At 42.7% G+C, this 15,137-nt stretch overlaps 1 long non-coding RNA gene across 7 annotated transcripts in view; it reads left to right on the forward strand.

Moving 5' to 3' along the window:
* LOC127008100 (uncharacterized) overlaps window positions 1–15,137 on the forward strand; it is a 38,997-nt gene that overhangs the window by 21,285 nt on the left and 2,575 nt on the right. For 5 of the 7 annotated variants that reach the window (XR_007760797.1, XR_007760802.1, XR_007760807.1 and 2 more), the window contains 3 exons: window positions 1,507–1,595; window positions 2,652–2,758; window positions 13,221–13,291. This is a non-coding gene — a long non-coding RNA (uncharacterized LOC127008100). Of the gene's footprint in view, window positions 1–1,506; window positions 1,596–2,651; window positions 2,759–11,592; window positions 11,699–12,336; window positions 12,737–13,220; window positions 13,292–15,137 lie in introns of those variants that run through there. The other 2 variants (XR_007760808.1, XR_007760798.1) reach the window with 2 other exon arrangements.

The following is a 15,137-nucleotide window of genomic DNA, read 5'->3' on the forward strand; positions in this document are numbered from 1 at the left end:
TCACAGAGGCAGCGCCTGGTTGTGTTGGTGCCCCTGTGTGAAATCTTTGTGTTTACAACACTACTACAATGTGCATTCATTTTATATGGTTTGCAATCAAAATTCCAGAAGGATTTAAGCTCATAAACCGAGGTATGACTGACACTATCAAGGAGACTGTCTGGCAGCACAGTAAACCCTCGATGAGACGGACTAATTGGGGGGAACTTGGTTCATTATTGCCGAGAGTCCGTTATGAGTGGCGGTTATTTTAAAATACTTATAATATTACCGGCGAACCTAATAAATGTAAGCATATAGTTTATATTACTGTGTGTGTTGTCAGCACATTGTCTGTATAGCTGCACAGCACACTTGGCGAGGCACTGAGGCTGCCAGGTTGGCAGTGGGCCGTATTGTTACGGATATGGATAAAATTTTACAAGTGCACCACTGGAAGACCAAACCGTTAGTTAGTTTGTGTTGTGAAATAACCTGCTAACTCTTTTTTATCACATAAAGGATTGATGACTTTCAATGCCTGCCGTGCTGCTGCAGCCACAAAACAGGTTCAGCTTGCTTACTGTTTCTACATTTCACTCAGTGCTCACAAAGAACAAAAGTGGACAAGATAGAACAAAATCAAGCAATTTTTTTCCTGCTGTGTATTCCCCCAGGTGTGCATGCTCACCTGGTTTACTCCCCTGGTGGGCTTCCCAACCCCACAGTCCCCATGATGAGGGGAAGCCGCACTCTGCTGATGGTCTCAGTACATAATTACATAGACAAAAACAAATACTGATGAAAGAGCTGGATAGTGCATCCTATGCAATCAACTTATAATAATGATTAGATCAAGAGCTACAGTCCATTTAGTGACATATACTGAACAGTGCTTGTACTGAACAGCAGAGTGACTTACAGGAGGTATTTCTGGTAGTAAACAACCCCCGCCATGTTTGCTGCTTATTTCCACCACGCCAAAGCCAATGAATTCAAACTAACCAAACCTAACTTGGCTCCCAGCGACCCCCACAAGCTGTGTCAGCACCGACACTCACAAACGCTTGGCAATTTCCCATTACATTTACGTCCTGGATTGATGCGTGACATTTTTTGTGGTGTGAATACGTTCTCCATTTGAATGTGAACCACAAGCAGGGAAATATTTCACGGGTGGGCTGGAAAGACTACAGTAACCCAAGGATTGGTCAGCAGAGGAGAGCAAGCTGGCTAGCAGTTGTACTTACCGGTTCGTCCAGAAATTATTCTTGGTGGATCCCCGTGGATTTCTGACCCTCTGACCTTGTCCGTTATGGCCGGAACTGTTGTAAGCAGGTCTGTTATATCCAGGGTTTTACTGCATCTTATATATTAGCAAGTTGTGATTATTTTGTGACATAGCTGTGTCAGTGGTGTGTTGTTTCCTAGTGTTACATGTAGTGTGTTGCTTCAAGCTGTTTGGAACACAGTGGACCCAGAAGCCTGCAACTTGCTCAAATTCTTGTTGCTTCTCTCTGATTTCAGGAACGGTGCCAGGGAGACCAACGCTGTGTGAGTGTCCCAGTGGCCTACTGTGCTGCGCCAAGGTGTTGACAAGTAACGTGGAGGTTGAGGTGAGTGAATTACTGTTATAATTGAGTGGGTTGGCAGAGGCTGGGTTAATACACCACTCTTAGAGGCCTCAAGATGGAGATAAATAAAATGGATTACACACACAGGAAGGTTGAAGGGATTGATATTACTGTCATGGATTACAGAGACACTACTGTTCATGGGAAGGGAAGGGAAGGGAAGGAGCGAACGACTAAAAAGTAAAGAGAAGAGATAGAGGAAGAGGAAAGGAAGGGAAGGAAAAGAAGGAACAACCAAAAAGTGAAGGAAAGGAAATGGAAGGAAAAAAAAGGAGTGAACAACCAAAATGTGAAAGGAAGAGAAAAAGTAGAGGGAAGGTAAGGGGAGGAAAGAATGGAGGTAGAAGGGAAGGAATACCAATGCTGATTTAGTTAATTAATAAACAAACAAACACATTGAAATGAATCAAACTAACACACACACACACACACACACACACACACACACACACACACACACACACACACACACACACAACACCCAGGTGGTTCAAGTCTGGCCATGTCATGTCTGCCTGGCCACGCACCAGCTGAGAGCACAGGAAGTCTGCAATAGGCCTATGGTAGGTCTTGTCAAGGCAGCTCCTGTCAACTAACCCCTCCCAACATCACTGTCCATTCCACTCATCCACCACTCTGTTAGTATTAGCACTCACTCGCCATATGACTGCCAGGCCTGTTCCATTCATCCACCAGTCTGTTAGTATTGGCACTCACTCACCACATGACTGCCAGGCCTGTTCCACTCATCCACCAGTCTGTTAGTATTGGCACTCACTCACCACATGACTGCCAGGCCTGTTCCACTCATCCACCACTCTGTTAGTATTGGCACTCACTCACCACCAGGCCTGTTCCACTCATCCACCACTCTGTTAGTAAACCAATTCTTGCCTGTGTCCTTGTTGAATCTGAATATATCCAGTTTAAACCCATTACTACATGTCCTGCCCAGTTCTCTAACCATAATAATCTTATTAATATACCCCTTACTAAAGCCCTTCATGCTGTTATAAGATACACAACACTTCATTACAGCCGCTGGACCCACCACCCATCGGCAAGTGTTCCAGGAGGCAAGAAGGAGTGACTCTACACCATGGAACTTTGACAGACCTCCTCCTCCTGCCTTCAAGTCTGGCCAAGTAGGTGTGTGTGTATGTGTGTGTGTGTGTGTTTCTAAAGGAGTGACTAAAGACTCTCTCTCTCTCTCTCTCTCTCTCTCTCTCTCTCTCTCTCTCTCTCTCTCTCTCTCTCTCTTATTCTTATTCACACAGGTACGAACGACGTCACCACGACCCGGTCTGAGGAACTCCTGGAGAAGTACCGTAGGCTCATCCAGCAGTATAAGTCTAAATTCCCTAACATTTTGATTTCAGGAGTTCTACCACGGACTTGGGCGGAGAGCGACTTCTTCAGTAAGGCCTTCAGCCTAAACAACCGCTTACGGACTCTTTGCAGAGAGCTTGACGTGGAGTTCTTCAACGCATGGGACAATTTCTACGGACAAACTGAGCTCTACCACAGGGACGGATTACACCTGTCTCCCATCGGGGCAGCCAGATTCGGAAGGCTCCTCAACGACGCAGTACATGACACCCGATCAAAAAACAACCCTCAGCCACGTCCCTCCACCCCGCCCGTGTATATAGACGCCATGCATCGCAACAAACCCGTAACCGTGATCTCGCAAGTACCTCCACCTCTATTACCAAGCTTCTTGATAACTTAAAAATCCTTAGTTTCAATGCGCGTAGCCTAAAAAACAAATTCGATGAACTGAGATGTCTTGCTCTAACAGAAAATTTTGACATAATTGCTATAACCGAAACATTTATCGACACCACAAATATTGATTTAAGTTCCGAATACAACATAGATGGCTACAGACTCTTCAACAAAGATCGTGTAAACCGTAGAGGCGGTGGCGTCGCCCTTTTTGTCAAAAACTATTTGCAACCCACCGACAAAACACCGGGAAACAGTAACGTTGAACATTTGTGAGTGCGAGTAAACATTGCAAAAGTCAATTTAAATATATGTGTCTCCTACAGACCTCACGGGCAATCACTCGACGACCTTGAAATGTACAGCGTCTTAAGGCAGTCACTTAATAACAATGACTCACTGATATTAGGAGACTCTAACCTCCCCCATATCGACTGGGCAACACTGTCAGGTACAGAAGGCAAGTAACATAGAATGATCGAATTTCTAGAAGAAAATTATCTAAACCAAATGGTTTCTGAACCAACTTGACAAAATAATATACTCGACCTTGTTATAACGACCCATGATAACCTAGTCAGTAATGTCACGGTAGGAGAACACCTCGGTTCTTGCGATCATAAATTAGTGTGCGTCGACATTAAAGCTCAATCATCAGTGACTGAAAATAAAGTAAAGGTGCCCAATTTCAAAAGAGCTAACTTCGTAGAAACCCGACAAAAACTAACAGAAATACAACTATCAGATGACGGCAACGTAGAGGAAGCCTGGCTAAGCCTTAAAAATCACTTACTCACTCAGCAGAACACATTCGTCCCCTTGTGTGAGAAGCGAATTAACACTAATAAAAGCCCACCGTGGTTTAATAGCGAAATTAAACAATCAGTCAATGAGTGAAAATTGTTTTACAGGTTAAAGAAAAAACAAAGCACGCTTCAAAATAATTAGACTTTATAATGATGCCAGGCGACGAGTAAAAAGACTAGTAGGTCAGGCAAAGCGTAGATATGAAGAAAATATTGCAGCCAACTGTAAAAATAATCCGAAATTTTTCTTCAGTTACATAAACAACAGAAAGGCGATCAAAAGTGGTATTGGACCTTTAACAAACAGCGACGGTGCACTAGTGACTGACAGCCAACACATTGCAAACCTCTTAAACAATTACTTTTCCTCGGTGTTTAATACTAACAGTCTTCCTCTCGCTACCAACAACACCAGTACTATTGTAAATCTCGAGCATGCATTGCCTAATTTTGAAATAACAACCGATGAAGTCCTTAAAGCTCTCCATTCACTTAAAACAAATAAAAGTCCAGGACCCGACAAAGTATATCCTATACTGCTTAAAGAAACAAAGAGCGAAATACTCTCCTCCCTCACTACCGTATTCAATATGTCCTTGCGACAAGGCATCGTCCCTTCGGATTGGAAAAAGGCTAACGTGACACCGATTTTTAAGAAAGGAGACAAAAAAATACCAGGTAACTACCGACCCATTAGTCTAACTTCAATTGTAGGTAAGCTACTCGAGAGCATAATTAGAGACAAAATTGTGAGTTACCTCGAAAGCCACTCATTAATTGGGGATTCACAACATGGCTTTCGTAACAAAAGATCCTGCCTGTCAAACCTATTGACCTTTTATAACGACCTCTTCTCAGTTTATGACGTAACCAAATCACTGGACGTAGTCTATCTTGATTTCCAGAAAGCGTTTGATAAAGTCCCACATCATAAATTACTTTATAAATTAAAGCAAATAGGCATTGACGGTCAAGTAAACCAATGGATCGCGAATTGGTTGAGCAACAGACAACAAAGAGTGGTGATTGATGGATCTAACTCAGAGTGGGCGCCTGTCACTAGTGGCGTCCCTCGGGGCTCGGTTCTTGGCCCAGTGCTCTTCATTATTTACATCAACGACGTGGATGTTGGACTCAATAATCACATTAGTGAATTTGCAGACGACACAAAGATTGGTAACTCGGTTCTCACTGACGAAGACAGGCAAAGCCTCCAAGAGGATTTGCACAAAATTTCAGCTTGGTCGGATAGATGGGAGATGCCCTTTAACGTAGGAAAGTGCCAGGTACTTCAAGTTGGAACAAAAAATAAGAAGTTTGATTATGAAATGCGCAGCGTAAAACTCACAAGCGTTCAATGCGTTAAGGACCTGGGGGTCAAAATCGCGTCAAACCTCAAATTCTCACATCAATGCATCGATGCAGCAAATAAAGCGAACAGAATGTTGGGCTTCATTAAAAGAAACTTTTTTTTCAAGAATAAAGATGTAATACTTCCGCCCTACAGTAGTTTAGCCTTAGAATATGCGGTACAGTTTTGGTCTCCCCATCATGCAAAGGACATTGCTAAACTAGAAGGTGTTCAGCATCGGGCAACGAAAATGATCCCTTCCTTGCGCAACAAATCCTACGAAGAAAGGCTTTCCACCCTTAACATGTTCTCTCTTGAGAAACGTCGCCTGCGAGGAAAACTGATCGAATGTTTTAAAATACTTAATGGTTTCACGAATTTAGACAGAACAAAATTGTTTATGATTGATGACACTTTGCGAACGAGGAACAATGGCACAAAACTCAAATGTAGACAAGTAAATTCAGACTGCACCAAATTTTTCTTCACCAACGTTGTAGTGCGAGAATGGAATAAGCTCTCACCGTCAGTGGCCCAGTGTAACACGATTGACTCCTTTAAAAACAAGCTTCCTTGAACTTAATATCAACTTGAGTAGAAAAGCAACGTTTTGGAGCCATCTGATTAATGTAGAATCACTTACGTTTAAGGACAGATCACCTAGTCTGGACCATGGGGTCTGTGTGGTCTGATTTTCTATGTAATTCTCTCTCTCTCTCTCTCTCTCTCTCTCTCTCTCTCTCTCTCTCTCTCTCTCTCTCTCTCTCTCTCTCTCTCTCTCTCTCTCTCTCTCTCTCTCTCTCTCTCTCTCTTTATGTCAAAAGCTATTTGCAACCCACTGACAAAACACCGGGAAACAGTAACGTTGAACATTTGTGCGTGCGAGTAAACATTGCAAAAGTCAACTTAAATATATCTGTCACCTACAGACCTCCCGGGCAATCACTCGATGACGACCTTGAAATGTACAGCGTCTTAAGGCAGTCACTTAATAACAGCGACTCACTGATATTAGGAGACTTTAACCTCCCCCATATCGACTGGGCGACACTGTCAGGTACAGAAGGCGAGTCACATAGAATGATTGAATTTCTAGAAGAAAATTATCTAAGCCAAATGGTTTCTGAGCCAACTCGACAAAATAATATACTCGACCTTGTTATAACGACCCAAGATAAATTGAATCAGTAGTGTCACGGTAGGAGAACACCTCGGTTCTTGCGATCATAAATTAGTGCGCGTCGACATTAAAGCTCAATCATCAGTGACTGAAAATAAAGTAAAGGTGCCCAATTTCAAAAGAGCTAACTTCGTAGAAATCCGACAAAAACTAACAGAAATACAACTATCAGATGACGGCAACGTAGAGGAAGCCTGGCTAAGCCTTAAAAATCACTTACTCACTCAGCAGAACACATTCGTCCCCTTGTGCGAGAAGCGAATTAACACTAATAAAAGCCCACCGTGGTTTAATAGCGAAATTAAACAATCAGTCAATGAGAGAAAATTGTTTACAGGTTAAAGAAAGAACAAAGCACGCCCGAAAACATTAGACTTTATAATGATGCCAGGCGACGAGTAAAAAGACTAGTAGGTCAGGCAAAGCGTAGATACGAAGAAAATATTGCAGCCAACTGTAAAAATAATCCGAAATCTTTCTTCAGTTACATAAACAACAGAAAGGCGATCAAAAGTGGTATTGGACCTTTAACAAACAGCGACGGTGCACTAGTGACTGACAGCCAACACATTGCAAACCTCTTAAACAATTACTTTTCCTCGGTGTTTAATACTAACAGTCTTCCTCTCGCTACCACCAACACCAGTACTATTGTAAATCTCGAGCATGCATTGCCTAATTTTGAAATAACAACCGATGAAGTCCTTAAAGCTCTCCATTCACTTAAAACAAATAAAAGTCCTGGACCTGACAAAGTATATCCAACTCTGCTGAAAGAAACAAAGAGCGAAATACTCTCCTCCCTCACAACCGTATTCAATATGTCCTTGCGACAAGGCATCGTCCCTTCAGATTGGAAAAAGGCTAACGTGACACCGATTTTCAAGAAAGGAGACAAAAAAGTACCAGGTAATTACAGGCCCATTAGTCTAACTTCGGTTGTAGGTAAGCTACTTGATGGCATAATTAGAGACAAAATTGTGAATTACCTTGAAAGCCACTCATTGATTGGGGACTCACAACATGGCTTCCGAAACAAAAGATCCTGCCTATCAAACCTATTAACCTTTTATAACGACCTCTTCACTGTTTATGACGTAACCAAATCACTGGACGTAGTCTATCTTGATTTCCAGAAAGCGTTTGATAAAGTCCCGCATCATAAATTACTTTACAAATTAAAGCAAATAGGTATTGACGGTCAAGTAAACCAATGGATCGCGAATTGGTTGAGCAACAGACAACAAAGAGTAGTGATTGACGGATTTAACTCAGAGTGGGCGCCTGTCACTAGTGGCGTCCCTCAGGGCTCGGTTCTTGGCCCAGTGCTCTTCATTATTTACATCAACGACGTGGATGTTGGACTCAATAACCGCATTAGTAAATTTGCAGACGACACAAAGATTGGCAACTCGGTTCTCACTGACGAAGACAGGCAAAGCCTCCAAGAGGATTTGCACAAAATTTCAGCTTGGTCGGATAGATGGGAGATGCCCTTTAACGTAGACAAGTGCCAGGTCCTTCAAGTTGGAACGAGGAATAAGAAGTTCGAATACGAAATGCGCGGCGTTAAACTCAAAAGCGTTCAATGCGTCAAAGACTTGGGGTCAAAATCGCGTCAAACCTCAAATTCTCACAGCAATGCATCGATGCAGCAAATAAAGCGAACAGAATGTTGGGCTTCATTAAAAGAAACTTTGTATTCAAGAATAAAGATGTAATACTTCCGCTCTACAACAGTTTAGTCAGACCCCACTTGGAATATGCGGTACAGTTTTGGTCTCCCCACCATGCAAAGGATATTGCTAAATTAGAAGGTGTTCAGCGTCGGGCAACGAAAATGATCCCTTCCTTGCGCAACAAATCCTACGAAGAAAGGCTTTCTACCCTTAACATGTTCTCTCTTGAGAAACGTCGCCTCCGAGGAAAACTGATCGAATGTTTTAAAATACTTAATGGTTTCACGAATGTAGACAGATCAACATTGTTTATGATCGATGACACTTTGCGCACGAGGAACAATGGCGTAAAACTCAGATGTAGACAAGTAAATTCAGACTGCACCAAATTTTTCTTCACCAACGTTGTAGTGCGAGAATGGAATAAGCTTCCACCGTCAGTGGTCCAGTGTAACACGATTGACTCCTTCAAAAATAAGCTCGACCGTCACTTCCTTCAACTTAATATCAACTAGAGTAGAAATGCAACGTTTTGGAGTCTTCTGATTAATGTAAAATCACTTAGGTTTAAGGACAGACCACCAAGTCTGGACCATGGGGTCTGTGTGGTCTGACTTTCTATGTAAATCTATGTAAATCTCTCTCTCTCTCTCTCTCTCTCTCTCTCTCTCTCTCTCTCTCTCTCTCTCTCTCTCTCTCTCTCTCTCTCTCTCTCTCTCTCTCTCAACTATTACTCCTCCTCCTACTCCTACTACTACTACCACTACTAGGAAAATTCAAATCAGGATCTTCTTTTTTCTCATACAACTGCTACTTTTTCAGCTTTAACTCAACGGCTACTCCACTTAGAGTAACCCCCTTTTACCCACACCTGGCCACACCCTTGCCCTAACACCACACCAAGTTATATTCTCCTAACTTGTAGACTTTTAGCAGGAGAAGCAAAAAAGTATATATATATATTACTAGGAAAATTCAAATCAGGATCTTCTTTTTTCTCATACAACTGCAACTTTTTCAACTATAACTCAACTGCTACTCCACCGCCAGTAGCCCCCTTTTACCCACACCTGGCCACACCCTTGTCCTAACACCACACCAAATTATAGTCTCCTTAATTGTATAGTTTTAGCAGAAGCAGCAAAAAGGTCAACATATATCACTCAAAAAACTAAAATCCCACCAAATTTTTTCATCACGATCTCTAACATAAACCATTTGAACACCACCACTACTACTACTACACCCCCATTGACCACCCTTCCTCCTTCTCCTCCTCCTCTCTTTCTCTTCCTCCTCTGCCTCCTCCTTCCCTCCAGGACTTACCAGCCCTGCATCGTGCCATCTCCCAAGTGGTGCCTTTCCTTTGTTTATTATAAATGTTAGGAAATGTTACACTCATTGAGGAATGTACTGGTACAAATGATATTATATGAATATAATACAGGAATAAAACCAAACATATAAAAATATGCCTCCCCAAAAGCAAGGCCACTGCACAAGATGAACATGTGTTAGGCATTGCAGTAAAGAACATAGGATACATTAGGCCATTCATTGCATCCCTACAAAAGAGCAACGTATAAAAAGAGAAACCAGTAAGACAGTTGCTGTTGTTGGTGCGGTGAATGTGGACCTCTGGTAACACAGTGAGCCCCTTCATGTGTGTGTGTGTGTGTGTGTGTGTGTGTGTGTGTGTGAGGTGGTCCCTCATGGTCACAGCGTCACTGTCTTCAAAACTCCTGCCTTCTGGCTTTTTTAGAAGCAAAGCCGTCGATGACATGGTCGTGTGATGGCAGCTGTTTGCCAATCTCCTGATTGATGCTGATTATTGCAAGTCCACTGAGGCCATCTTGTCCCATGGGTGGTAGGACTTTATGAGCCTTAGCTCTGAAAAGCTCCTCTCTGTTGAGACCACAGTCACTGGGAGAGTGCCGGCAGTCTGTAGAGCAATCCACAGATTGCCGTAAAGTTCTTTCAGCTGATTTTTGTGGATGTTGGAGAGAAACCCCAGTGCAGTCAAGTCATCCGAAGGCACGGGCGACAAGTTGTTGATTTCAAGAGCCCATGCCTTTCCATCAATGTGGTTTTTATTCCCAGTGCTTAGAGTGGTACAGAGCTGCTTGTGGCATTGCTTGGACAACGCCTCACCAGCAAGTCTTATAAAGTTGAACAGCAGCACTCCAAATTTGTCTCTGATTTCTGCCAGTGTTTGAAAGCTTTCCTTTAATGAGTCAAAGGTGGTGTCCACAACCACGTTAAAGAATTCAGTTGGTAACCTCTTGATAGCCTGGGGCTTCATAGGCAAAGTGTTTCTCTGTGCCTCTTAAGCACAGGATTCATCTGGTCGCATACAGCAGCAAAGCTCTGTATCTTCTCACTGAGGTTGTTGCCTTCATGAGGAGGTCAAGTGCTACATCAAGCTGCCTTGTGGCAGGAGCCTGCTCCTTGCTTGGCCCCATTGTCATACGACTGTCCTCTGCAGTTGTCAGAAGGAATACTCAGGCCTGTTCTGAATCAAAGATGATAAACAAAGACCTGTGTTGTTTGGGAAGCCACAAGAAATGCTAGAAAGTGTTCCTTGAGTTCCAGCGCTTCATCAGTGTTGACAGTCCTTGTGACAACCAACATCTGGCTTGCGTCAGGAGTACCATGACTCAACAATACTTGGACCGTTTAATCTCAGCCACCACGGAGTCCAACATTTTCCTAGTGATTGAAGCAGTCAGCCCATTTTGTATCACATTTCCAAGGTAGCCGGAATGACTGGACTGCCCACGATGCTGCTTCATGGCAGGATCAAATTTGGCGAGCAGCTCCGGCCACCTCTTTTAAGACATTTCCATTGTGTTGTTGTGTTAGTAGACAATGCAAGATTTCTCTCAGCTAGAGATTGTACGATAGAGATCAGGCAGGTCAGGACACCCCTCTTCTCTGCCTCTGTCCTCTGGCCTTGATCCATGGTCGTGCCGAGGCAGTTCCAAATCCTTCCATGTTGTCATGTGGCTGTGTTCTGGAGTGCCTTCATGACTTTTCAGAAGTGTGCCTGTGTTTGTCCAGTTAGAGAGTCTCTCTGCCATTAATTTAATGACCTTTCTTGAGAATTGCTTGCAGCAAAGTACATGTTTTTTCTCAGTAGGTTAGCCAAGTTTTCCCCATTCGCAGGAAATCAACACTTTGCTCTGTGAGCGTTTATCTTCTTCAGCTTTCTTCTTTTTTCTTTGCTGGGCACCAGAAGGGTGTATTGTCCTTTTCCACACCATGTCGCCGCCACTCCTCACTCCACGCTGAGCCTGACACGGTGACGCTGCGTACAGCTTGCTGGAGGCAAAGCACTACATGTACGTTCTGGAGGCCTGATCCAAATTTGAGGAGAATATGGCAAAATACTTGAAAATATATGAATTTCTGGATTAATAAAGAAAATTCAGTAAATCTATTGATACACAACACACATTTTAGTAATAATAATAATAAAAAATAATAACAATGGCAGCTTGGGGGGCCTATGCAACTGTTTGCACATAACAAGAAACATCCCCGAGTCTAGGCCATCTTGAGACACATGACAGCCACGGTATAAATCAACACAGAATGATATGTTGTATAGAAAGTCTCTTTAGCAAGGCAGCATGTACGTATGAGTTTTGTGAGTCAACAAGACCTGCAGTGAGTGTTTTGTTAGGACAAGTACAGCCAGCACCTTAGATCATGACACTCAGAGTGTGTTTGGACGAGAAATAGAAGAATTGACAGCTGCAGTGCCCTCTGTAGAATAGATCATAATGAAGAACCCAAACTTGGCAATAGATTTAACACATTGCAATTATCAGCTGTAGAAAACCTTCATACAATAGACTGATAGATACATAGATTGTTACATGCTTTATTCAACAACTTCATGGCTTGCAGTAATAGATAGGACATACGACATAGATATTATTATTATTACCAATTATTTATTTATTTATTTTTTCAGCATACAAGGACATTGAGGAAGAGGAGGAAGAAGAAGGAGAGGAGGAGGAGGAGGCGGATAAATAATTAGTGAGAACAAAATATCAATGAAAAATAAGAAAATGAGAGAAAAAAGTGAGAAAATGAAAGATAGTGAAAAGTGAGATGGTGAGGAAAAATATTTACTACTGAAAAAAAGAAAGAGAGAGAGAGAGATACAGAATAAAGTGAGAAAGTGACTGGATTACTACTACTACTACTACTACTACTACTACTACTACTACTACTACTACTACTACTACTACTACTACTACTACTACTACTACTACTACTACTACTACTACTATCACTACTACTACTACTATTACTACTACTACTACTACTACTACTTCTACTACTACTACTACTACTACTACTACCACTACTACTACTATTACTACTACTTTTTTTTTTTTTTTACAGGCCTCCATCTATTAGAGTTGCGTTGTGAGCGGTATATTTTCTCATATCCTTTCACAAAGCAATTCATTGGCCCCACCCCGCCAATGACTGTGGCCGACAACCATCCTTATTTAATATTACAAACCTAACTAAACATATTATCTTTAAGCTAACCGAGCTTGTGGTTGATACGACTATCAACCACTGTCGCCTCAAAGTCCAGGTCGGCAATGTGGGTGGTTTTGGGTGCAGGTGACCTGGTTCCTCTCAGGCAGACCAAGGCTGACCTCAGGAGGGAGAAGGACAGCCTGCATCTCATCCAGGCGACCACACTGCTTCTTGGCTGCTACTACTACTACTACTACTACTACTACTACTACTACTACTACTACTACTACTACTACTACTACTACTACTACTACTACTACTACTACTACTACTACTAACTCTTCCTCCAACCTGCAGGATGTGTGAAGAAGAGGAAGGCTAGGAAGGCTCAGGAGGAAGGAGAGTCCCTCACTGCATTGAGACTCAAGGTAATATTGATTAATTTTTCATTTCTTCCCAATGTTTTTTTTGTGTGTGTGTGTTTATTTGTTTGTTCCTTCCTTCCTTCCTTTGCATACATGTAGGAGGGGCAGGAAGGAGGGAGGGACACAGATAGATTTGTAGGGATCTCTCTCTCTCTCTCTCTCTCTCTCTCTCTCTCTCTCTCTCTCTCTCTCTCTCTCTCTCTCTCTCTCTCTCTCTCTCTCTCTCTCTCTCTCTCTCTCTCTCTCTCTCTCTCGATAATAGATAGATAGATAGATTTGTTTTGTGTTTATTTTTGTCTCCTGGTAGATAGATCCCTAAGACACACTTGCTGGTCAGTAAGTAACATTATGGAAAACTAAACTAAAAAGATCCTTAAAACAGCATGATAAGACGTGACCTTTCTTGCCTTATAGTGCAGCAAGTGGTTGTTGTTGTGTTCCAGTGAGGGACTCCTGGAGTGTACAGACAGACCTTTCTTGTCTTATAGTGCAGCAAGTGGTTGTTGTTGTTGTGTTCCAGTGAGGGACTCCTGGAGTGTACAGACAGACCTTTCTTGTCTTATAGTGCAGCAAGTGGTTGTTGTTGTGTTCCAGGGACTCCTGGAGTGTACAGACAGACCTTTCTTGTCTTATAGTGCAGCAAGTGGTTGTTGTTGTGTTCCAGTGAGGGACTCCTGGAGTGTACAGACAGACCTTTCTTGTCTTATAGTGCAGCAAGTGGTTGTTGTTGTGTTCCAGGGACTCCTGGAGTGTACAGACAGACCTTTCTTGTCTTATAGTGCAGCAAGTGGTTGTTGTTGTGTTCCAGTGAGGGACTCCTGGAGTGTACAGACAGACCTTTCTTGCCTTATAGTGCAGCAAGTGGTTGTTATTGTGTTCCAGGGACTCCTGGAGTGCACAGAGAGGAAGGAATAATGCTGTCTTCACCAGAGAGTGCTAAAGGGAGGGGTTGGGTAAAGGTTTATTATATAGAGAGTAATTTACCAAGATAACCTGGTGTTTGGCAGTAGGAGGGAGTTGCTTTAGAGCAGCGGCAGGCAGGGACGTAAGGTCACCATGCATTGTTTGGCCGGCGATGGCTAGCTGAGGGTAACAATAATTTAGTGAGCTTGTGCCTTGCTGAAAAACTGTTCTTGCCCAAGAAGAACAATAAAGTGCAGCTGTTTTAGTGTGGGAAGTGTCTCCTGAGGAGTCAATAATAGGGGCTGCAGACAGTACATTTCCAGCAGTGTTTGGTTCGCCCACAAAAAGAGCTTCCACAATGCTAAAAAATGCAGGTCACTCTTACACAAACTGTACCTGATGAAGGATTTCCCTTACCTGAAAGCATCCTATAGTAGGTCATCTTTACATAAACTTATTACAAATACATCACCATCATAAGAACATAAGAACGCAGGAGTCTGCAAGAGGCCGGTAGGCCTGTACGAGGCAGCTCCTTTGACCCTAAGCTCCCGTGTATCTAACCCCACCTAATATCGCTGTCCATGAATTTATCTAGTCTATTTTTGAATGTGACAATTGTATTGGCACTCACCACATGACTGCTAAGCCTATTCCACTCATCCACCACCCTGTTAGTTAACCAATTTTTGCCTATGTCCCTGTTGAATCTGAATTTATCCAGTTTAAACCCGTTACTTCGTGTCCTACCCGGTTCTCTTACCAACAAAACCTTATGAATGTCTCCCTTATTAAAGCCCTTCATCATCATCATCATCATCATCATCATCGTTTAACGTCCATTTCTTCCTTGTGGTGGACGGGGTATGAGCCTACTCCTCCACTGTCCATTTCCTCTGTGATGTTCAGCCTCCTCATATCTTCCTCCACCTTGGCCTTCTCTTCT

The sequence above is a fragment of the Eriocheir sinensis genome, chromosome 4, assembly GCF_024679095.1.
Source record: "Eriocheir sinensis breed Jianghai 21 chromosome 4, ASM2467909v1, whole genome shotgun sequence".
Lineage (NCBI taxonomy): Eukaryota > Metazoa > Arthropoda > Malacostraca > Decapoda > Varunidae > Eriocheir > Eriocheir sinensis.